This window comes from Rutidosis leptorrhynchoides, chromosome 1 (genome assembly GCF_046630445.1).
Source record: "Rutidosis leptorrhynchoides isolate AG116_Rl617_1_P2 chromosome 1, CSIRO_AGI_Rlap_v1, whole genome shotgun sequence".
Lineage (NCBI taxonomy): Eukaryota > Viridiplantae > Streptophyta > Magnoliopsida > Asterales > Asteraceae > Rutidosis > Rutidosis leptorrhynchoides.
In genome coordinates, this window is record NC_092333.1 from 105,258,013 (window position 1) to 105,282,570 (window position 24,558).

At 33.7% G+C, this 24,558-nt stretch overlaps 1 non-coding gene across 1 annotated transcript; it reads left to right on the plus strand.

Moving 5' to 3' along the window:
* Positions 1–2,143: 2,143 nt before the first annotated feature.
* Positions 2,144–2,250, plus strand: LOC139887203 (small nucleolar RNA R71). Its single transcript, XR_011773042.1, has one exon. It is a non-coding gene; the product is annotated as a small nucleolar RNA R71 (small nucleolar RNA).
* Positions 2,251–24,558: the final 22,308 nt, after the last annotated feature.

Sequence of the window (24,558 nt, forward strand, 5' to 3'; positions counted from 1 at the left end):
TTGCATATTAGGATTTAGTCTTCGTTGGCGTTGCACATATGTTTTATGGCCTTCTTCCATAAGGATTTTATGTGTGCAATACGAAGGACTTATGCCTTTAATGTCATGAATCTTCCATGCAATAGCTGGTTTATGAGCTTTTAGCACAGAAATGAGTTGAGATTTTTCATTTTCCGTAAGAGAAGACGATATTATTACAGGTAATTCAGATTCACCATGTACATAAGCGTATTCCAAATGGTTTGGAAGTGGCTTTAACTCTAATGTCGGTGGTTCTTCTATCGATGATTTGTATCGATATCTGTCTTCTTCTTTTAGCATTTGAATTTCTTCTGTTGTTGGTTCATATCCATTAGCCATGAGTGTGGCTAACATTTCAGTTTCATCCAATGGTTCAGTTCCTTCTCCTAAAGAACATTCTCTTGTTCCTTGTAATTCTGGAAATTTTTCTAACAATTCTGCATGTGAATTTATAGTTTGAATGTAATAACATGTATCATCTGCAGATTGCGGTTGTTGCATGGCTCTATCAATAGAAAAGGTAACACTCTCGTCCTCTATACTTAGGGTCAGTTTCTTACCGAACACGTCTATTATTGCTTTAGCCGTGTTTAAGAATGGTCTTCCTAATATGAGAGGAACTCGAGAATCTTCTTTCATGTCCAGAATAACAAAATCTACTGGAAATACTAAAGTACCAACTTTAACTAGCATGTTCTCCATTATCCCTCTAGGATATTTTACTGATCGATCGGCTAGTTGTATGCTTATTCGTGTTGGTTTCAATTCTCCAAGGTCTAGTTTAGTGTATAGTGAATACGGCATTAGATTTATACTAGCACCTAAGTCTGCCAATGCTTCTATTGAACTAAGACTACCCAGAAAACATGGAATTGTGAAACTTCCTGGATCTGAGAGTTTTTCTGGTATCTTATTCAACAACACTGCAGAGCAATTAGAATTCATAGTAACAGCCGAGAGTTCTTCCATTTTCTTTCTATTTGTGATTAGATCTTTCAAGAATTTGGCATACCTAGGCATTCCTGAAATCACATCAATGAAAGGAAGATTGACATTTATTTGTTTAAACATATCCAAGAATTTGGATTGCTCGGCTTCAAGTCTTTCTTTTCTCATTTTAATTGGGTAAGGAAGCGGTGGTTGGTATGGTTTAACATAAGGTTTAGCCTTAACTGTGTTATCTTCATTAACATTTTCAACTACCGGTTCTGTTTCCTTATCTTGCTCAGGCTGTGATGCCTGTGGAGTAGGAATAGAATCATCAGAAATTACAGGTATTTCAGGTGGTTTAAATGTAAAACCACTTCTTATGGTAATGGCTTTAGCTGTTTCATTCCAGGGGTTAGCATTTGTATCACTAGGTAGACTCCCTGGTTTTCTTTCACCTATCAACTTGGCTAGGTTGCTTACTTCTTATTCCAGATTTTGAATTGAAGCTTGTTGATTTCTAAATGCTTAAGCATTTTGTTCATTGGTTTGTTTCTGAGATGTGAAAAATTGAGTTTGAGATTCAACTAGCTTCGACATCATGTCTTCTAAATTTGGCTTTTTATCATCGGTTTGTGCTTTATTTTGAAAAATAGGTCTTTACTGATTGTAAGTATTATTAGATACTTGTTGATTGCTAGGACCTTGTTAGTTGTTGTATGAAACATTTCGGTTATAATTCTGATTTTGATTGTAGTTTGGTCTTGGCGGTTGATAATTATTCTGATAATTATTTCCAGGCCTTTGGTTCATGTATGAAACATTCTCTCTTTGTTCCATTGTTTGTTCAATACTGAGACAGTCTTTTGTCAAATGTGGTCCTCCACACTGCTCACAACTAATTCGTATTGAGTGAATATCCTTAGTCATCTTTTCCATTCGTCTCTTGAAAGCATCTATCTTTGCGGACATGGAATCAAAGTCATGGCTAGAATCGGCTCTAGCCACTTTAGATGATCTAACGATATCTTTTTCTTGATGCCACTCATGTGAGTGGGAAGCAGTGTTATCAATAATTTTGTAAGCTTCAGTTGCGGTTTTCTTCATAATGGAACCACTAGCTGCTATATCGATGTCTTTTCGTGTAGTGATGTCGCATCCTTGGTAAAATATTTATACTATTTGATAAGTGTCTAAACCATGTTGCGGACATCCTTTCAATAACTTTCTAAATCTTGTCCATGCCTCATATAGAGTTTCATTTGGCTTTTGCGTGAACGTAACAATTTCTCCTTGAAGTCTCACGGCTTTAGACGCCGGAAAGAATTGATTAAGAAATTTTTCAACTAAGACATCCCATGCATCAATCGCCCCTTCAGGTAACGATTCTAACCAATCTTTGGCTTCTCCCTTTAAAGTCCAGGGAAATAACATGAGATAGATCTGTTCATCCTCAACTTCTCTGATTTTGAATAGAGTACATATCCTATTAAAGGTACGAAGATGTTCATTTGGATCTTCCTTCGACGCACCACTAAATTGGCATTGATTAGTTACAATGTGTAAGATTTGTCCTTTGATTTCATAATCTGGCGCATTAATGTCTTGTTGAGTAATTGCGTGACCTTGGCCAGTGAGTTTAGCCCTCATTCGGTCTTCCATACTTAGAGGTTCCAGATTCTTCATGATTGAATTTGTTGAATCTGAATCACTAGAGGATTCTGACTTAATGGTTTCTTCCTCAACAATCTCTAGATGAGTAATTTATAGTTCAGGAGGAATGATTAGTGGTTCAGGATCTCTGAATTGTCCCTGAATATCCTCCAGATTCTCAATTGTGAGGTCGGGTTCAAAAAATGGATTATCGGAAATTTGGATTGGAGTACTTGGTCGACTAGATGACGATTCTAAAGAAAAATCAACGGTGACAATATTAGCTAGATGTCTTGATCGAGTTACAGGTGGTGAACGTACGAAAGGTGGTGAACATTTTGCTCGGTGCATTCACTGAATATCCTATTAGTTATAAAAATAAAAATTATATAAGTTATCAAATTAATAGACTTTTCTGATTTTGCCCACGTTTCGAATAGCCAATAGATGCAGCAGGTAGCCAGGACCCTTTAAATCGGAAGCCCATAACTCGCCACTAACAAATCTAACTATTACTACGAACCAAAAAATTTTGGATGTCTATCAATTTAACCACTTAAAATAATTTTTTGTCGAAGTTTAAAGAAATTTTAGAGAAGAAATAGAAAATTCTATGTCCTAAAAACTAGAGTGTCGAGAAATAAGAAAGAAAAAGAGTGCGTCAGAAAACGTCGAAAAATAAAAGGTCGAAAAAAATAATAATAAGAAAGTAAAGCGTTGAAACTTAAAATTCTAAAAAAAAACTTAAGACTAAAAGTTGCGTCTAAAGGTGTTGGTCTCTTGATAACAACATGAGTATTGTAGAGGGGGTGAATACAATTTCTTTTAAGATAACTTAACAGTTAAACTCGATTAGTATTCAAACATGCAAATAAATAGAGTCACAGGTAATTTTCAACAGTTATTCTTTATTGATTGAATCACAAAGAATCACAACTATCCTTGGCAGAATGATAGTTGGTTGATACAGATTACCTAGATTATAGCTAAGAGGTAAACTAACAGCTATTACACGTTTTGACTCTATAAAAATAAACCCACACCACTAGTTGTTACAATAGTGGATACAAAAATTTATAGTAGTCCTGTTAACCGTGTAATGGTTCTATTGTCCACTGGTACATAGGATGTCTGTACTTGTGGAGACAACTATATCAGAGAGCATGCTCTCTTCTTTCCTCTTTGGTAGCTATTTGCAGGAACACCCCAATTCGGTTTGGCACCACTATTTGATTAAACAAATAGAATGTTGTGTTTCCTAGGTGATGACAAAGTATAACCCATGTCTGCACATGCGTTAACCTTCTGCATTTCCACGTGGTCTTGTAAGGTCACTTGTCAGCCGCCGACGCGTGTCCTTTTCTGTTCAACTTTGTCTTTGACTTCTGTTGAATAGTACCATTGATGTAGACTACTCGGGATATGACTATGCTTATAATGGAGCATAGGTGTCTTGTGTAGTGAGCTGGATTCCAGCTGTGCTGGTTCTTCATTGCTGAGCCACTTCATGTTCTTGATTTGCTGAGTACACATCCTGTGCTGATTGAAGAACACTGTCTACCTTGTGCTGGTAGACTGAGTAGCAAACTAAACACTCGACACAGCAATATCTGCTGTCTATACATGAACAAACTTGTGCTGACTGCACATAACACTTTAGTACAAATAAATTACAGTTTTGTCATAATTAAATCCTTAATCATTTTGGGGACTCAATAATCTCCCCCTATTTGATGATGACAAAACCTATGACATGTAGAGAAAACACTAAAGTCAGCACGGAGGGACCTAATAAAAAATAGGCAGTAAATTTGTCCCTTTTTAAGTTTGTTATAGGTTCTTTTGCTGAGTTATCCATATCTTATAATTTGATATGATTTGGAAGATAAGCTCATTTCACTTTCATTACAACACAATATGTATAGTAATTACAACAACAGCAGAATGAAAAGTGAATTAAACAAAAGATACAATTTGAGCACATAGGAGACTATCTATCTTTATCCTTTTCTCGTTCTTCTTCAGATAGCTCCTCTTATTTGATTCTCCAGGCTTCAGGGAACAGATAAGGTACATCAGCAGGGTCAAATACAGGGATACAGGGAGGTAGAATGATGGGGCCTTTTTCGGTTGGTCCTTCACCAGTGGATTGCTTTCCTTTAGGTTTTTGAGAGAGGACTTCATCTACATTCACCACTGGTGCATTCCCAAACCTTGTTGCTTTCTTGAAGAGCTGTTGGAGTTCAGATTTAAGTATATTTTTGATAGCACTTTCACCTTTACCAATGAAATACTCCAAGATCTCCATCCATTCACTAAATCTAAGGGATCTTAACTCATCATAGGTTATTCTTTCTTGAACTTTATTCTCCCTTACAACATTGAACGCTCTTTTTGACCCTCTGTTTACTTTGATGATCCTGCTGGGATTGGATCTTCTATTCATCACATCACCATACCTACTCCTATAATAATGATCAGGAAATTCACTGGTACGAACAGATTCTATAGGAGCAGTAGCAGGTGCTTTCTCAGCAGCTTCCATCTTATCAAATGCCTTATCCTATTCTTTGACAATGGCTTTGGCTAATTCTAGGGACTCATCCTCTTGCTTTCTATCAGCAGCCAATTTGTCTTCTATATCTGATGTTTGAGCAGAGTGGTATAAAATACTATTAATTTTAGCAGGAAAATACTATTAAATACGATACAATTTTACACAAGATATTTATTTATTTAGAGAATGGATATACTTAAACCTTGCTACAACACTTATAGGCAGTGTACCTAATCGTACAGTAGTGTAGTTTTTAGTAAGTCCGGTTCGTTCTACAGGGAAAATCTTTAAACAAAGCTTAACGCTATATTAGTTTACTTTTATAAAAATACAAATATATATATATAAGTAATATTATTATCATAAAGGGGGGTTTTAACCGTTTAATGACCGGTTTGTCGATTTTAAAACTTTAGTCGCAGTTAAAACCAAATGTAAAATATTAAAAATAAATACAAGACTTAAATTAAAGCGTAAAGTAAATAACGATAATGAAATTGCGAATAATAAAAGTGCGATAAAATAAACTTGCGATAATTAAAAAGTACGATAATTAAAAGTGCAATTAAATACAATAACAATAAAAATGCGATAATTAGAAGTGCAATTAAATATAAAATAAAGGAAATTAAATATGAAATAAAAGAATTATGCTTATTTAAACTTCCGTAATCATGATGTTTGACGTGTTGATTTTTAGTTTATTCCCATGGGTTAATTGTCCTTTGTCCTGGATTATTTAATATGTCCGTCTGGTTTTTGTCCATAACAGTCCATCAGTCATAAATATAAAGTGCGAGTGTCCTCGTCAAATTATCCTTATACCCGAAGTTAAATATTCCAACTAATTGGGGACTTAAACTGTAACAAGATTTTAATACTTTGTTTAATAATTACACCAGGATGTCGACTGAGTGTAACCCAAGGTTTTAATATTTTGTTATCAATTATACCAAGTGTACTTGTACATAATTTTACCCCTGTTTTAATTATTCTAGTGGCTATTAATCCATTCCCGTGTCCGGTTAAATGAACGATTATTCGTACATATAAATACCCCGCCCATCTTGTCCGATCGAGTGTATATGGTAATTTATAGGGACGCCCAATTGTAAATCTTTATATTAACATTAACAAACTATCATTTAGTTAAACAAATATAAAGCCCATTAATAGCCCATAGTCTAATTTCCACAAGTGTCGTTCTTTTTTCCAAACCCCAATTATGGTACAAAGCCCAATTACCCAATTTTAGTAATTAGCCCAACATCATGATTACTTCGGATTAAATAAGCATAATAATAACTTAGCTACGAGACATTAAATTAAAAAGGTTGAACATAACTTACAATGATTAAAAATAGCGTAGCGTTACACGGACAGAATTTTGACTTACACCCTTACAACATTTGCTAACATACCCTTATTATTAGGATTAAAATTAAAATTAAAATTAAAATTAAAATATAAATATAAATATTTACGTATAGATATAGAGAGGATGGATATATATGTTTTTGCGTTCACCAAACTGCGAATTTATAGGAGATGTGGCCTGACTTTTCATGCCATGCGATCGCATGGACTTTCTTCTTCCTGGCCATGCGATCGCATGGCCAGCTGGGAGAGCTCACATGTTGCTTGTTTCCTTGTGCCGACGTTTTATAAATATAATATAATATAATATATATATTAATTTTAAGAATTAATTATATATTATATTATATTCATATGCATAGTTGACTTGTAATTTTTAGTCCGTTGCGTCGAGCGTTGAGAGTTGACTCTGGTCCCGGTTCCGGATTTTCGAACGTCCTTGCGTACAATTTAATATCTTGTACTTTGCGTTTTGAATCTTGTACTCTTGTAATTTTGAGACGTTTCTTATCAATAATTGGAACCTCTTTGATTGTCTTTTTTACTTTTGAGCTTTTTGGTCGTTTGCGTCTTCAATTCGTCGAATCTGTCTTTTGTCTTCACCTTTTAATATTTAAACGAATATCACTTTTAAATAGAACAATTGCAACTAAAAGCTTGTCTTTCTTGAGGAATAATGCTATGAAATATATGTTCGTTTTTAGCATTATCAAATATTCCCACACTTGAGCGTTGCTTGTCCTCAAGCAATATCGTCTTGAAATACTAGAATCACTTCTTTATCCTTCACACTTTGTACATCAGTGATTTCTATACGGCGGTATAAACAATGGTAGTAACGAAATGGTTTACAGTCCCACATGACTATAAAACTTTAGATCCATTAAGGAAATTGGATCTTTATGAAAACATTTGATCTTTTGAAAATTAAATCTAGTTTTTACCCTAGATAAGTTTTCCGGAATAACCCTTCACCGGTGTTTGCAAAATATTTTTGTGGGCTTGGTGGGTTTCAGATTTGAAAATTTTAGCTCAAAACTTGCAGTTTTGTGTCACCCACTTGCTAACCTTGTATTAGGAAAGCAACACGTCCAGTTTACTTGTCCCGTATATTACCTTTCGGTAAACTACCATCCGGTTGTAAAGGAAAGCGTTGAACAAGGAACTGTTAAGGCAATGTCCCCTGACATGCTTTTAATTATGGTCTATAATGTGTCAGACGCAATTACTATCCTTGGTAGGAGCAATAGTAAAGCTCACCCTTATAATTTTTCGGTCTGGCACAAGGTCCTGTCCTTGACCATGCTATGCAACCACCATTCTTACGGTTGACACCCGATTTGGTTCAGGTGACCTAATGAATTCCAGGTGAATTCCTAGGATTTTACGTTCAATGGTAATGAACGCATTGAAAATGGGTTTTTAGAAAACAAATCGGTTTGTAATTTTATCAAAATATTTTCTCGTTCAAGCTCGAGTTTAGATATCATTGAATTCCATGAGTTTGAATTCTCAATCTTTAAGGTCAATCTCTAGGATTGAGTAATATCAGGCTTAAAAGCTGATTTTTAATCTTTAAGAAGATTATCCTTTCTGGGGATCTGATTCATTAGTCTTATCCAGCTAATTTGCATGGTGCCCCCCCATTGTACGAGATAAATCCTTCTCATGGTTAGGATAAATCTGACCACTTGGCGACCCTGTTTAATGCTGAGGTCCGTGGATTTCCTGCTGATTTTAGTGATGACTTTTCTAGATTTTTCGTCAACCTACAGCTGGTCTGGACGACAACTTCTTGACCTAAATCAAGAAGCGCGTGTCTTTTTCGGAAGACTTTACTTCCTTTTAATGATGGAATTGATTCATCGTGTAGATCCATCTCTTCTTTTCTTTCATCGGGTAAAATAGTTTAGTTTAGTCCAAAGCAAAAGTATTTTCAGTTATTTGTTACAGAAATATGTGACATATGTTTAAGATAACTTGGTAATTTTTCCCACACTTGGCTTTTATTTTCCTTTTTATTGTCCTCTATTCCATTTTAAATGAATTTTAACATTTTGGTTTGTTTCTCAATTTATGTCCTTTCTGAGGTAACAATAATTTCGGTGTTAAAACCTAGTTTTATCGTTCATAAAATTGTATAAACATGATTTTGAGTTCATTTAATTGAAAATTTTGAAAAAATTTTACTAGAATTGGGTAATAAGTATATAAGACTAGGGCTGTTCTTTATTATCAGAGAGCACTAGATTCTAATACAACTACTGCTTTACTAGTATTTTTAATGGTAACCAAGTGTTTATGATAAAAATTTAAAAAATCCGAAAGAATTTAACCCTTTCCCACACTTAAGATCTTGCAATGCCCTCATTTGCAAGAAATCAGTAACAATTTAAATTATTGAGGGTGATTTGTGTGAAAATGATTAAATTTTTACCAAAGTTTCCAAATATATTGGCGTTTGTTTGCTGAATGATAAATGGTGCACATCATTTGTTCATTCCGTCTTGTTGTTATTTCACATATATTTTGCATCTCGTCGTCAAAATTAGTAGCTTTTGCTGAACTTAATGCCAGTCTTTGAAAATGCGATGTTTTACCCTGTTTTGTACAATCGACAATATACATATATACAAATATAATCATGCATGGCAATTTGAAATGGGACTCAATATCCCACTTTCAAATTCTAAATATGAAATATTAGTACACAATAATAATAAAAATAATAAAAATTACACAAATATATCCAATAGCATAAGTTTAAACATGAAAAAGTCAAAAGATAAAAACATAAAAATTATAAAAATAACCAAATGGAACTAAATCAGTCTGGATATGGGTTCCAGTTCATCTCGTCAGGTGGGTTCCATTGTTGGTTATAGGTGTTTTGATAGGCTTGGTTATAGTCATACCGGTTAAAGGGTGGTCGGATATCGGGGCTATGTGGCGGAAAGTGAGCAGGTCGAGTAGGTACATAGTTATTTGGTACCTGATATGATAGATGGCTCATGATTTGGTGCTGATGAACTAACCAGCTATCGTGTTGGCGTCACCTATAATCCTCGTATACTCGCTCGGAGTTCCACTGCTCATACATACTATGTCTGGCCGCGTTCGTCATTGCTTCCTCATCTATACGAACGTGGACGTCAAGAATAGCATCTCGAAAGACATCCCTAATGTCTTCCGCCTCCTCCATTTCCTCGTCTGAGCCTCTCTCTACCTGAGGATGAGATCCCTCATAGGGTACTGCCTGGTTACGTCTACTTTTCAATACCTTAGCACCCACATAAACTTTCAATCCTAAGGGCTCAACCTGTTCTCTACAAAGCTGTAATGGACCCCCTTGGTTCCTATCAACACCTAAATACTCTCCAATGAGAGTCACAAAAATACCTCCTCCTATTATACTCCCGTCCTGCATTCCCTCTACCATTTTAGATAAATAAAAAGCAACACAGTAAGGGATATTGACAAAGCTTCTAGGATCCCGAATACACTTTAAGTAGAATAAATCATGTAAGGTAATTTTTTCTTTATTATGACCTCTCTGTGTAATCGAGTTAGCCAAAAATCTATGAATAATACGAAGCTCGGCTCTGTCAATATGTGTATAGGAGTGTCCTCCTGCTCGTGTAAAAACATCAAAATGTGACATACGCCTCCAAATGGCGTCAGCGTCAAAGTTACTATCTACCCTTTCACCATAATGAATCAAATTTGTACAATCGGGTAATAGCAACTCACCAGGAGTATATATCTGTAAGGCCCTGGCCATGTCCAACATGGACATTCTGTACATCCTACCGCCAAGGATAAACCTAAGAAATCTTCTATCATCTATTCTAACTATATTTGCATCAAGTGATACAGTACTCATCAACTCAACACACCATTCCTTATATACAGGTCTACGAATGGTGAAAAGACGTTCCCAATCTGTAAAAGAAGAACTGCCATACCTTTGAACTAAAAGCTGTCTAACACGGTCAGCTAGATGGACCGTTTCTAAAGGGGCCCAATCGATTACCCTTGGCACCTCTACATTTTTTGTTACCAATTTGAATTTGTTCCTTTGATATGTCTCGTAATCTCTCCATCTCCTATCAAATCTCAGATTAGGATGCAGAGTGTGCTCAGGAATCGTTGGGAATTCTACTGGCGGCCTCATTGGGAATACTATGAATTCATCAACAAACTGTACCGGATCATAATAAGGTATGTGCTGATCAGGCTGTTGTTGTTCCTGTTGTGGTTCTTGTTCGTGTTGCATTTCTGGTTCTGGTGCTGGTGCTGGTCGTCTAGATGATGATGCTCCTGAACCTCCAGTATCGGCTTTCTGCAAAACACATTAAACACAAAATTTGTGCATCCAAATATGCATTAGTGTTAGCAAAATAACAACTTAAAACAATCACTATAACATGTTAAATCAAAATTAAACTTATACACATTTTCACAATTTTTCTCAATTCTACATTTTTCAAATAAGCACATATGAAAATGTATACAAAGTTCATAAGCTTTTAACTCAAATAACATGTCAAAATATTCATTACTAATAATTAAACAAGTCTCAAATGGCAATTACATCAAATTAATCAAGTTCATGAATTTTGGACTTAAAAAGTCCACTTTAATCTCCAAAAATCATGTTTAGGATCATTGTTTGGATCATTTAACTATCTAAACATGTTACACTACTCAATTTAGCAATAATTCATGATAAAAATTGGCCATAACCTGTTTATATCAAAAAGCCCCAAATTGCTCAAGAACACAAACCCTAGATTTCTAAAAATTTTGAAGTTTTTAGCTTCAAATCATGTTAAATAGCATCAATCTAGGTTATACATGCATAAAATACTAACAATTTAACACTAATTACACTAGAAATTAACAAAATTGCATTAGGTAAAAAAATTGGTAATTATCACAAAAACTAGGAATTTATAGAGTTTAGGGGTGTAATTTTTACCAATTTGCTGAAGAATGAGAATCTAGGCATGATTAGAGCAAGAAAAATGACGAATTACGGTGAATTTTGGTGAAATTTGGAGAGAATTTGAGTCTGTTTTCGGGTATGTGTGTGTTTTTGTGGAGAAAGACAGACCAGTCGACTGTCTTGTATCAGGTCTGATTTTTGCCTCCATGCGATCGAATGGAGGTATAGTGAAAATCCCATGCGATCGCATGGGGGTCCGGGTACAGTGTTTTCAGCTTTTTTTTTTCTTTTTTTTAACTTTAACTTATAAAACAATTAAGTGATTAATTTTAAAATTTTGTTTCCCTTTTTCTTAGGACGAGGTCGTTTCGGATCGATGTCCTAGTCCGTCCTTCGACAAAATTTTAAAATTTGTCTTTTTCAAGCGATTGTTTTAAAAGCTTAGATTTTTGGGTTTTTTAATTTTTTTGGCATACCTTACTTCAATAAGATTAAAAATAGTGATAATAAAAGTTCTCGTCCCTCCCTTGGGTAAAGCAATTTCGGTTCAAAGACCTAGTCTTCAACTTACGACGAATTTTAAAAATCGTATTTTTAACTTAATGAGATAAAGTAAATTTTTGTTTTTAAATTCACACAACTTAAATATAAAATTCAAAATTAATATTAAAAATTCACACCGAACTTAAAATTTGAAATGCATAAAATTAAAAATTCATATTTTAAAAATTAAAAATTCACACCAAACTTAATTTAAAAATTCATATTATAAATTCACACCAAACTTATATTAATTTTTACAATTTTAAATATATTATTTTTACAAAGTTTACAATATTAATTTAAGATTTATATATTAATTTTAAAAACATGGTAAAAATAAAATTAAAAAATCTTTTTGGCTTTTTATCCCACTTTAATCAATAAAATATTATCAAAAATATGCGCCCCACTTTTCGGTAAAGTAATTTCGGTTCCATGACCTAATTTAACTCATGATTAATTTTTGAAATATTTTAGGTTGATTGATTAAAGATATTTATACCTTAAGAATAAACGTTAAATTTCGCAGTGATGTAATAAATTTTTGAATGATATCAATAATTTCGGTCGCCAAACCTAATTTTATTCAATACCAATTTAATACTTTATAGCGAACAAATTAGCGTTTATTATCAAAAGGTTAAAAATAAAAATAATAAAAACTGTATAAACATACCTGTGAAATAGATTTCTTAGTTATATGATCTATCCCATTCATAAGATAGTCGATTTAATTGGTTTTCCATGGCTACATAGGCGTAACCTCGAGCATTCAGTGTCTTTTCTTCTAAACATATGAACGGTCCGTCTCTGCATAAAGTAACAAATTCGGTATTTGAATAGGTTTGATTATTTGAACATTTACCTCCATGTGACCATTTTCCGCATTTGTGACATCGTTCTAGGTGTCGTGCTCTTCTTTTCGCTGCGGATTTTGATTTTCCTTTACCAAATTGTAACTTATTATCTTCGCATCTGGATTCTTTTCTAACTCCGTCCAATCTTTCTCTGATTACTGATACTATTTCACTCGGAAGTGTGTCATTTTTACGTTTAGTGATCAAAGCGTGTAGTATTAGACCATGGTTTAGTTCACAGGCAGTCTTCATTTCCTAAAAAAAAATAAAAATTCAGAATGGGGGGAGAAGACTAGTTCTTTAGGGTCTGCTAGGGAAAGACGATTCGGGTTCCATTTTCGAGAACTACATGAAAACAGACAATCTAACTCTAACAGAAATACATATTATCCTTTAAAGACTTGATTCTCCCCACACTTAGTTAGCTGTGGTGTCGAAATTGTGATTAACTTCATCATCGAATTCCATTGGACTATCTATGTAGTGTTTAACTCTGTGACCATTAACTTTAAATTCAATCCCATTTGAATTTATTAATTCTATCGTTCCGTATGGAAAAACTCTTTTGACTATGAATGGTCCAGACCATCTTGATTTCAATTTTCCAGGAAATAGCTTGAATCGTGAATTGAAAAGAAGAACTCTGTCTCCTTCTTTAAATTCTTTTAAACTTCTGATTCTTTAATCATGCCATTTCTTCGTTCTTTCCTTATAGATTAACGAATTTTCGTATGCTTCATGTCTTAATTCTTCTAATCCGTTTAGTTGACTTAATCGTAGACATCCGGCTTCATGTAAATCAAGATTACATGTCTTCAAAGCCCAAAATGCTTTGTGTTCAATTTCTACTGGAAGATGACATGCTTTTCCATAAACAAGTCTAAAAGGTGTGGTTCCAATTGGAGTTTTGTAGGCTGTTCTAAAAGCCCAGAGTGCATCCTCCAATTTAATGGACCATTCCTTCGGATTTGATCCTACGGTTTTCTCTAGAATACGTTTTAAAGCTCGGTTGGTATTTTCAAGTTGTCCACTTGTTTGTGGATGATATGCGGTGGAGATTTTATGAGTTACTCCATATCTTTTAAGAACTTTCTCAAGTTGATTATTACAGAAATGAGTACCCTGATCACTTATTAAAGCTTTCGGTGTTCCAAACCTTGCAAAAAGGCGTTTTAAAAAGTTGACTACAACTCGTGCATCGTTAGTTGGGAGAGCTTGTGCTTCCGCCCATTTAGATACATAATCAATGGCTACGAGAATATAGAGATTATTATGAGATTTTGGAAATGGACCCATAAAGTCAATACCCCAAATGTCAAATACTTCACATACTTGGATAACATTTTGTGGTATTTCATCACGTTGACTTATTTTTCCGGCCCTTTGACAAGCATCACAGGATTTGCAAAGAAGGTGTGCGTCTTTGTAAATTGTAGGCCAATAGAATCCAGCATCATAAACTTTTCTTGCTGTTAGTTGAGACCCATAATGCCCTCCTGTTGGTCCTGTGTGACAATGGTTTAATATTTTACTAGCTTCATCTCCAAATACACATCGGCGTATTATTCCATCGGGACAACTTTTAAACAAATGTGGATCTTCCCAAAAATAGTGTTTTATATCACTGAAGAATTTCTTTCATTTTTGGTACGATAATCCTTTTTCAAGGAATCCACAAACTAAGTAGTTTGCATAGTCTGCAAACCATGGAATTTCTTTATAATCTATCTTCAATAGATATTCATCAGGAAAGTTGTCTTGTATGGCCGATTCATTTAGAACTTCTAACTCAGGATTTTCAAGACGAGAAAGATGATCAGCAGCGAGATTTTTTGCTCCTCTTTTATCTCGGATTTCAATATCAAACTCTTGTAAGAGTAAGATCCAACGGATTAATCTTGGTTTAGCATCTTGTTTCGAAAATAGGTATCTAAGAGCAGAATGGTCGGTATAGACCACCGTTTTTGCTAGAACGAGATATGATCGAAATTTGTCAAAAGCAAAGACAATAGCAACGAGTTCTTTTTCAGTAGTTGTATAGTCCGTTTGTGCTCCTTGTAACGTCTTACTAGCATAATATATAGGTTGAAATCGTTTTTCAACCCTTTGTCCTAAAACGGCTCCCATTGCAAAATCACTTGCATCGCACATTAGTTCAAATGGTAGATTCCAATTTGGTGTTATCATGATCGGCGCATTAGTGAGTTTCTCTTTAAGAATATTAAAAGATTTGATACACTCATCTGAAAAGATGAATGGAGCATCCTTTTCTAGGAGTTTATTCATAGGAGTAGCAATTTTAGAAAAATCTTTTATGAAACGTCGGTAAAAACCGGCATGCCCTAGAAAACTCCTAACTCCTCTAACATTGGTGGGATGTGGAAGTTTAGCAATTACATCTACTTTAGCTCTATCCACTTCAATTCCTTCTTTTGAAATTTTATGTCCAAGAACGATGCCTTCTTTAACCATGAAATGGCATTTCTCCTAATTAAGTACTAGATTTGATTGTTCGCATCTAATAAGCATTCGTTCAAGATTAGCTAGACATGTTTCAAATGTATCACCGAAGACCGAAAAGTCATCCATGAAAACTTCCATGCATTCTTCTATCACGTCATGAAAAATCGCCATCATACACCTTTGAAAGGTTGCAGGGGCGTTGCAAAGTCCAAATGGCATGCGTTTGTAAGCAAAAGTACCATAAGGGCACGTGAATGTGGTTTTCTCTTGATCTTCGGGTGCTATTGGAATTTGAAAATATCCGGAAAATCCATCTAGAAAACAATAGTAACTATTTCCGGCTAATCTTTCCAACATTTGATCAATGAAAGGTAAGGGAAAGTGATCTTTTCTGGTGGCGTCATTTAATTTTCTATAATCAATACACACACGCCATCCTGTTACAGTTCTAGTAGGAATAAGCTCATTTTTTTCATTTGTAATGACAGTCATGCCAACCTTCTTAGGCACGCATTGAACTGGGCTTACCCATGGACTATCAGAGATTGGATAAATTAGACCTGCATCTAGCAGTTTAATAATCTCTTTCTTAACTACATCTTGCATATTAGGATTTAGTCTTCGTTGGCGTTGCACATACGTTTTATGACCTTCTTCCATAAGGATTTTGAAAGGACCCGTCCTAATCCACCTGGACGAAGTCATCAACATTTGGTCCCATTGCGATGATCGGCTCCAAGTAATGTCCTTATATTGAGCAAATGCACAGCGGAAGACTTAATTCGTACCTGAGAATAAACATGCTTTAAAGTGTCAACCAAAAGGTTGGTGAGTTCATAGGTTTATCATAACAATCATTTCAATATGTTAATAGACCACAAGATTTCATAATCATAAACATAATACACTCGCAAGTGTATGTAAAGCATTCTAAGTGGTTGAGCACTTGGTAACCATACTTAACATTTAATCAACGTCGCATATCCCTTTATTATGAAATCTCACTACACCGTACCAAGTGTAGTCACCAAAACGAAGTACTGTGCAACCGTTGAATACTGGTCGTCCAGTCCAGTTGGGGTTGTCAGGCCCGATAGATCTATCAACAGGATTCGCGTTTACAATACCCATGTAAATATTAGTTACCAAGCTACAGGGAAGTATGCCAGTGGTACAACTCAACGTAGAATATATTTTTAAGTACTTGTGTCTATTTCGTAAACATTTATAAAAGCAGCGCATGTATTCTCAGCCCAAAAATATATATTGCAAAAGCAATTAAAAAGGGAGCAAATGAAACTCACTTTTGCCTTGAAGGTATTTAATTCGACTTGGTCTCCTATAGATATCACGAACCTAACCATATATATAATATATCAACATATTTTCTTTTTAAGTAATCGTTACACATATATATATATATATACATATATATATATATATATATATATATATATATATATATATATATATATATATATATATATATATATATACTTTTAATACTTTTAATACTTTTAATATTTTCTTAGTCCGTAGTTAGCAGTCCGATGTTAGTGGTCCACAATTAGTTGCTTAACTAAAATAAATAAAGACTCCATCATATTCGTATTGATCAGAATTAATCTCGACCCATGGTACCATGTTGTCAAATGACGTGTTGTGTACATAAAGTACCGTGTTGTCAAATGACGTGTTGCGTACAATCATGAGGTCTTATGATTAATCTTATCGTGTTGTTTACGGGTGGTCCTGAAATATATAAAATCAAATCATAAGTAATTATATATAAAATATCATATTAATTAGAAAAGATTTGATTAATTTACTTTTTCTCCAAATATTTTCGTAGCTAAACTAGCTTCGGATACCTAATCTTGTTTTAGTCGTAGTTTCTTCATTACAACTCCGTTTTTGTTGGTTCAACTTGCCACTTCCTTGGATCGAGTCAAATTTTAAGAATATAAACTGAAAATACCTTAGTTTGTATTCGAAATCATAGGTTATAGGTCAAACTTTGGTGAAACTTATGAAAGTGATCATTTTTCATCATAAAAACAACATTTAATGATCATTTTTCTAAAAATACTTACACTTTGAGTTAAACCATGAAATTTTTATGTGTTAACATATTCATAAGAAATATCATTTTTCCAGAACATGAACTTCCAATTCAAAGTTCAAGATGGTTTTTAATTATCCAACCCAAAACAGCCCCCGGTTGCACTCCGACGACGTAGATTCAGTTTTTAATATGTTCTTTGTAAAACCAAGTTATATCTTGTTAGGTTAGCATATCATTATGATTTATTACAGGTCTTGAAGTGTTTTAAAAGTCAAGTTAGAAGGATCTATTTAGTTTGCAAACAAGTTTGAAATCATTCAAACTATGTTCTTGTTGTTAAAATTTTATACCACAAAATAAGATAGTTATATAAATATGAATTGAATAAGATTATGAACAAGGTTACTACCTCAAGTTACTTGGACAAAGTTACTGCAAAAGATAAGAAATAATCTTAGAATCAAAGAGTGGTGGAGTTAGATCAAAAGGTTGGAAGTAAACTTCTTCAAATGGGTGGTTATTTTGATATGTTCTTGAAAGAGTTTTCTTATGGTGTTTAAGGCTTGTAATTGAAGCTAAATGATGAGGAAAATGCTTGGAGATGATCAAGTATGAATTTAGGAGTATTTTGAGAGAGAAATGAGGGTGTAGGTATGAGAAAATGGAGTGAAGAAATGGTGTTCATTTATAAAAACGTTTTTAGTTTATAAAGAAAGAAAAGGATTTCTAATTTTGTTTTCTTACTAATAATTCATACTACTTGACAAATCCTAGTTACCTCATATCTAGGGCAGTAATAATATTGATTAGGATGTTGATTTGATGTGTATATACCAATAGTAAATATGTATAGAAGCTGGGTATGATACGGGTACATATACCCTAGATATACGTATAGAAATATTGAGGAAACGGAACGAGAATTCAAATATAGCTATCTTTTGTGAATATACTTATATTGTTTTATGTATTTAAGTCCTTAAAAATTGATTAAATACATTATATATATGATACATGTATAAGCATTATAGATTATAAGTATATATATCAAAGAATGTTATGTATAGTTATCGTTTTGAAAACTTAAGTTAGTAGTTTCAAAATATTCTTATAACTCATTGTCATTAGTACACAATGAGATGTTAAACCATCCTTAGATCATGTTAAATATATATAAATACATATATATACACAAACGTATAATTATCGTATGTTATATAGTTCGTGATATCACCGGTCATATTGGACGGTCAAACGTTGTGTAAAACTCTTTTCAAAAACACAAGTCTCAACAATTTGGATTTCTTATCATGTTGGTATGGTTTAATTTATGTAAATATTAATCTCATAAGTATAATTTGGTCGGAAAATTCCGGGTCATTACAGTACCTACCCGTTAAAGAAATTTCGTCCCCGAAATTTGATAGAGGTTGTTATGGATAACAATAAAAAGGTTTTCATGACAAATATAAGGTGATAATGGAGTTTTATCATCATTGAGTAATGTAGATAAAACGATTCGATTATGCGAAGAATATAAATGAGACTATCGTAAAAGAGTGAGATGAGAAAAATATATTCGTCTTAACCGATGACGTAGTTATGATTGATTTCTGGGATTTAAGGGATTTAAAGAGAATCTTACGTAATAAGATTTGGTTCTTTGGTGATTAAGGAAATCAGGATCTTCTTTGATTATATGCAATAATCTGTTTCGATTGCTCTGTCGGATATTTCACTATAAATTCACCCCTTCGTTTCCTTATTTTCCACGACTCACACCTTCTATTCTTTCTTCCTTGATTCTTACTTTAAAGCATTCATAAATATGCTCCATCCAGTCCTGATTCTTGATATACTCCTAACTTTTATATCTTTCATTCTTCTTTTTCATCTACCACCAGAAGAATCTATTTACTTCTACTATACTCTTGTGTTTATAGTGTTTCTAATTCTCCCGTGTCTCTATATTGCTATCTGCATCAATATACACGATTTGTAATTTCGGGGTTATTATCGGAGTTTATATTCTTCATTATTTTTCGGAGCTTCATGCTTTCGTTTTCTCTTCCCGACTTCGAGTCAAGCGAGTAATGGTCCGGAATTCATAGATATGAAATTCAGAATGAACATAGCTAATGCTCTAAGAAGAAAATGGTAATAGAACGATTTTGATTTGTTAAATTACCAGAATACCCTGGAGAAGACCGAGTCATCCAGAAAAAATATTCTCTTGATATGTTTTGAGATTAGATAGAATGTAAGAGTCGTGTAAATGGCACATGATGAGGGTACTGTGAATCATTATGATTCATTAGAAACTCAGCATGACTTACTGTAATATAATGACGTTGATCAAGTGTCATTATATTATACTAATCTATGCTTCAGTTCCCAACACTACATCAAAACATTCATATTTTAAACTCGAAGGTTTCAGAATTTAGAAACTAACACAGTTTCTTTTATGTTGCAGATATTACGGAGAGATAAATGATCTCAGATAAGAATAGTTGTGAAAATATCGCCAGAAATATGGAGGATATTTATAATAGAACATACGAGAATATCTTAGAATTTCTAATATCAATGGATGATGAAGAAGATTTGTCTGTGAAGGTTTAGAATGAGAAATAAGATGTTTGCTAACGATTTCAGCAGGCACAGAATCATTTGGATTCTTTGAAGGCAAACTTATTCTTTGTGATTTGTCCACGGCTTTCTTCATAGTTTCGCATAATCCACTTTTCGGTACTAAATTTTCTATCGAGCGTTCCTAACACTCCTTTCTTTATCATCAAACTTTTGGCCATTAAGATCATCTACAACATGCTGCTTCGTCAGCATTTTCAAAGTTAACTGATCTGGGTCATCGGTTATCAAACCGAGGTAGTTTCAGGAGAATTGTGTTTTTAGAATGATTAATCGCTGATGGTAATATTGTGGAATATAAAAGGTTCCCCAGTAACAATAAAGAGTACGCATATATATCGCGGTTATAATAAAGTTGTTTCGGATGAAAAGTCAGAGTTGACTTGCTGGAGCTGTGACAAAATTAGCTACTTTAGAAAGGGATTGCAAAACGATCTTCGGTAATAACAATGTCAAAGGAACTAGAACAGATACGTGTCAAACGTTTACTCAGTTTCCGAGGGTTTTTCAGGTGCATAACTATATGCATCAATCTTTTCTTCCGTAGATGAAGTGCGGTTGGTTTATCCTCTCGATTGAGGTGTTTTTAAGAATCATGATAGATTTGAACGCTGATTGTAATCGTCGAGATACAATGAGGTTTAAGATGAAATCAAGTGGCAATCTTGAAGAAATGTTTAGTTTTATATGTTATAATCAATATTTTAATTCATTTTAATTGTCCAATGTCATTAGTCCACAGTCGATAGTCCACAGTAACAGTCCAATAATTCATATATAGTTTAATATATAATATACGAATTAATTAATACGTGTCGTGACCTGTATACGTCTCAGACTCGATCACAACTCAAACTATATATATTATTGTAGAATCAACCTCAACCCTGTATAGAGAACTCGATCATTACTGCATATAGAGTGTCTATGGTGATTCCAAATAATATATATAGATGCTTCGATATGATATGTCAAAACATTGTATACGTGTCCCGATATTTAAAGTGCTTAAAATAATTACAAAAATTAAATGACGATAAATAAAAGTGCGATAATTAAATTGCGGTAAATAAACTGCGATAAATAAAATGTAATCAGTTAGCTAGGAATAGTTAGCTGGAACAGTTAGCGTGGATTCTTAACAAAATTTTTCATAGTTAATTTGTTTGTTTCTAACAGATTTTATTTTATCATATGTTTTCTTCATATGCCACTTGTTGGATTCTGGGAAGTCAAAATCCAAATATAAAATTGAATGAAAATGGTTATTCTGCGGTGAACGGATACGTATATCGGTGGTTGTAAGTAGGATAGTAAATGACTGTTGAATCAGCTTCGACGAATGTACAATGTAACTTATTAAGATGAAATCTAATTATTCCTCGGGTATTACCTACCCGTTAAATTTTTTTTTTCACCATTAATATTTTGTACAAAAGAACTTTTAATTACAATCTTTATGAAAACATATATACATATATATTTTCTTCAGATGAAATCGTGAATTTAATGAGTTAATATGATATTAATCTCATTTGCTTTTCGGTTTGAGCTAGAATAAGAAATCTCTAAAACTTTTTGAAACCACATATTCTTCGCAGAATATTAATGAAGTTATGTATCAAAACTTCATCGTTCATTATTGTTGGTACTCCTTGATATCTATGGTGCGTATGATGTTGATGTTTGTGGGACAGATTATGATGTCGAGACGTGTGATGCGGATGTTGTTTGTTAGTGGTGATGATGGTATTGTTGATGTTATTGATGGTAGTGCTGATTATGCTACTGGTACTGCTGCTGGTGTTTGCAACCTTCGCACCATGTTCTCCAAAGCCGTCACGCGAGCGCGAAGTTCGTTAACTTCTGCTAGTACACCGGGATGATTGGCGGTTGGAGCGAGTGAATGAACAAGATTTATAATATGGTATAGTATATAATCGTGACGAGATACTCTAGAAATGAGAGAGAAAATGGTGTTTCGAATAGGTTCGCTGGTAAGTGCTTCAGATTCATCGCCAAGAGGGCAATTTGGTGGATGGAATGGATCACCTTCTTCTTGTCTCTAGTGATTTAGTATATTACGAACCCATCCCCAATTCATCCAGAATAGATGATGGGAAATTGGTTGATCCATTCCGGTGACGCTGCTTTCGGAGCCCGAATGGAAATCCATATCGGCATAACTGTCGGAATCTGAAGAATTCGAACTAGATGCGAAATCCATCTTGTATAATGGGGAAAATGAATTTTTGGTATGGAATAGAATATAGGAGTTAGATTTGGTACTCTTCAATACATAATTTACATATGTATATATAATACCAAAATCCCGTAAATTACGGAGAATCTTTGAAAAGATATCAGTCAAAGTTCGCAATAACAGATATGCTAAGATAAGAATTCGTCTATACACTATCAATGTAGTAAATGTAGTAAAACGTGTCTAGACTTATGAATGATAAGCAGGTAATTTCCTAAGGATGATAAGCAGATGATTTCCCACTAGAAATGATAAGCAAAAGTTTGACATGTAGACACGGTCGAAGTCCAGACTCATTAATGCATCCTAACAACTACTAGTTAGACACACTAATGCAAGACCTGGTTCGCTACGACCACCGCTCTGATACCAACTGAAAGGACCCGTCCTAATCCACCTGGACGAAGTCATCAACATTTGGTCCCATTGCGATGATCGGCTCCAAGTAATGTCCTTATATTGAGCAAATGCACAGCGGAAGACTTAATTCGTACCTGAGAATAAACATGCTTTAAAGTGTCAACCAAAAGGTTGGTGAGTTCATAGGTTTATCATAACAATCATTTCAATATGTTAATAGACCACAAGATTTCATAATCATAAACATAATACACTCGCAAGTGTATGTAAAGCATTCTAAGTGGTTGAGCACTTGGTAACCATACTTAACATTTAATCAACGTCGCATATCCCTTTATTATGAAATCTCACTACACCGTACCAAGTGTAGTCACCAAAACGAAGTACTGTGCAACCGTTGAATACTGGTCGTCCAGTCCGGTTGGGGTTGTCAGGCCCGATAGATCTATCAACAGGATTCGCGTTTACAATACCCATGTAAATATTAGTTACCAAGCTACAGGGAAGTATGCCAGTGGTACAACTCAACGTAGAATATATTTTTAAGTACTTGTGTCTATTTCGTAAACATTTATAAAAGCAGCGCATGTATTCTCAGCCCAAAAATATATATTGCAAAAGCAATTAAAAAGGGAGCAAATGAAACTCACTTTTGCCTTGAAGGTATTTAATTCGACTTGGTCTCCGATAGATATCACGAACCTAACCATATATATAATATATCAACATATTTTCTTTTTAAGTAATCATTACATATATATATATATATATATATATATATATATATATATATATATATATATATATATATATATATATATATATATATATATATATATATATATATATATATATACTTTTAATACTTTTAATATTTTCTTAGTCCGTAGTTAGCAGTCCGATGTTAGTGGTCCACAATTAGTTGCTTAACTAAAATAAATAAAGACTCCATCATATTCGTATTGATCAGAATTAATCTCGACCCATGGTACCATGTTGTCAAATGACGTGTTGTGTACATAAAGTACCGTGTTGTCAAATGACGTGTTGCGTACAATCATGAGGTCTTATGATTAATCTTATCGTGTTGTTTACGGGTGGTCCTGAAATATATAAAATCAAATCATAAGTAATTATATATAAAATATCATATTAATTAGAAAAGATTTGATTAATTTACTTTTTCTCCAAATATTTTCGTAGCTAAACTAGCTTCGGATACCTAATCTTGTTTTAGTCGTAGTTTCTTCATTACAACTCCGTTTTTGTTGGTTCAACTTGCCACTTCCTTGGATCGAGTCAAATTTTAAGAGTATAAACTGAAAATACCTTAGTTTGTATTCGAAATCATAGGTTATAGGTCAAACTTTGGTGAAACTTATGAAAGTGATCATTTTCCATCATAAAAACAACATTTAATGATCATTTTTCTAAAAATACTTACACTTTGAGTTAAACCATGAAATTTTTATGTGTTAACATATTCATAAGAAATATCATTTTTCCAGAACATGAACTTCCAATTCAAAGTTCAAGATGGTTTTTAATTATCCAACCCAAAACAGCCCCCGGTTGCACTCCGACGACGTAGATTCAGTTTTTAATATGTTCTTTGTAAAACCAAGTTATATCTTGTTAGGTTAGCATATCATTATGATTTATTACAGGTCTTGAAGTGTTTTAAAAGTCAAGTTAGAAGGATCTATTTAGTTTGCAAACAAGTTTGAAATCATTCAAACTATGTTCTTGTTGTTAAAATTTTATACCACAAAATAAGATAGTTATATAAATATGAATTGAATAAGATTATGAACAAGGTTACTACCTCAAGTTACTTGGACAAAGTTACTGCAAAAGATAAGAAATAATCTT